This window comes from Elephantulus edwardii, unplaced genomic scaffold (assembly GCF_000299155.1).
Source record: "Elephantulus edwardii isolate Elephantulus edwardi_28Jun2011 unplaced genomic scaffold, EleEdw1.0 scaffold00172, whole genome shotgun sequence".
Taxonomy (NCBI): domain Eukaryota; kingdom Metazoa; phylum Chordata; class Mammalia; order Macroscelidea; family Macroscelididae; genus Elephantulus; species Elephantulus edwardii.
In genome coordinates, this window is record NW_006399922.1 from 1,291,743 (window position 1) to 1,293,123 (window position 1,381).

Genomic DNA, 1,381 nt, shown 5'->3' on the forward strand with positions numbered 1-1,381 from the left:
CAGGGTTGTGTCATCCGCATAACGCAGATTGTTGATAAATCGTTATGTTCCATTAAATGGACTGCTATTGGAAGGCAGAAATTCCACTGAAAGATTTCTAGTAACAATAGTTTAATATGTAGCAAATTTTGTTTTGTTAACACTAGATTCCTATTAGTCATACAACCCAAGCTATTGAGTGGTTCCAACTTAGGCACACTATCTTCTTTTCCTTCAAATTTACTTGCTAGAATCAGGCAGGAGAGTGCAACTAAATGCAGCTGCTGGATAGAGATATCATAACAATCCATAGACAGGTCTAGCAAATACATGGGCAAGATGTCAGGCAGAAGGGCAGAGAGAGAAGCGATTGCTCACAGGGGCAATCAGGTCAGCAAGATAGTGTCTGAGACTTAGCTGAGGGGACTGGCCTTTGTAGGTATGTAGGTAGGATGGTAACTTCAGTTCCTTGTACCAAAGCGCTTGGTGGGTATCGGTGGCCAGCTGGCCTTGCCACCACTGCCTCTCCAGCTCCATGGGCTGAACCAGACGTGGTCATTAGAGTCTGGAACCAGGGCCCTCACAGCCCTATCCCCACCGGTGTGTGTGCAGCGCCAGCCCTTTGCATGGTGCGGGCAGTCAACCACACAGCCTCACTGGCCTCAGCTTGAGCCAGCGCTGGGGAGCCCAGGCTGCCCATTGTTAAGGGACTGGCAGGTGGCTCCCCTCCATCTTCTTTTAATGCTTTCTGGGTCATTCAATATATTACCCATAGCATCTTTCAATATTGTAACATGAGGCTTATATTTGTTTTTCAGTTCTCTCAGCTTGAGAAATGCAGAGTGAGTTCTTCCCTTTTTCTTCTCCAATTCCAGCTTTCTGCGCATTCCATTATAATACTTGCTTTGTCTTCTCTAGCTACCCTTTGAAATCTTCTGTTCAGCTCTTTCACGTCAACGTATTTCCCCTTTATTTTGGTTTCTAAGTACTCTAATGCCATTTTCAGAGTTTCTTCAGAAAGCCATTTTGGGTTTTGGCTTTTTTTCCTCCCGTCTTTTTAATGACCTTTTGGTCTCTTCATGAGACCAAACCACCCACAACCCATCCAGTCTTCAATCATTGATGTTCAATGCCTCAAACCTATTCCTAAGATAATCTTGAAATACAGATGGAATAGATTCAAGATAATATCGTGGTTCTTGTGTACTTATTTTAATCTTTTTGGCCTTAATTTGAACTTATACATGAGTAATTGATGATCTGACCCTCAGTACACCGCAGCCTAGTTTTGACTGCTGATATTGAGCTTCTCCAGTGATTTTTTTCCACAAATGTAGTCAATCTGACTCCTGTGCAGCCCATAAGGTGAGATCCATTTGTAAAGTCATCATTTGTGTATTTT

At 43.2% G+C, this 1,381-nt stretch overlaps 1 protein-coding gene and 1 pseudogene across 1 annotated transcript in view; one reads left to right on the forward strand and one right to left on the reverse strand.

Moving 5' to 3' along the window:
* LOC102861795 overlaps nucleotides 1–516 on the reverse strand; it is a 1,917-nt pseudogene extending 1,401 nt beyond the window's left edge.
* Nucleotides 1–1,381, forward strand: part of LOC102846976 (sodium/potassium/calcium exchanger 3-like) — a 724,594-nt gene that overhangs the window by 449,453 nt on the left and 273,760 nt on the right. The window lies entirely within an intron of this gene.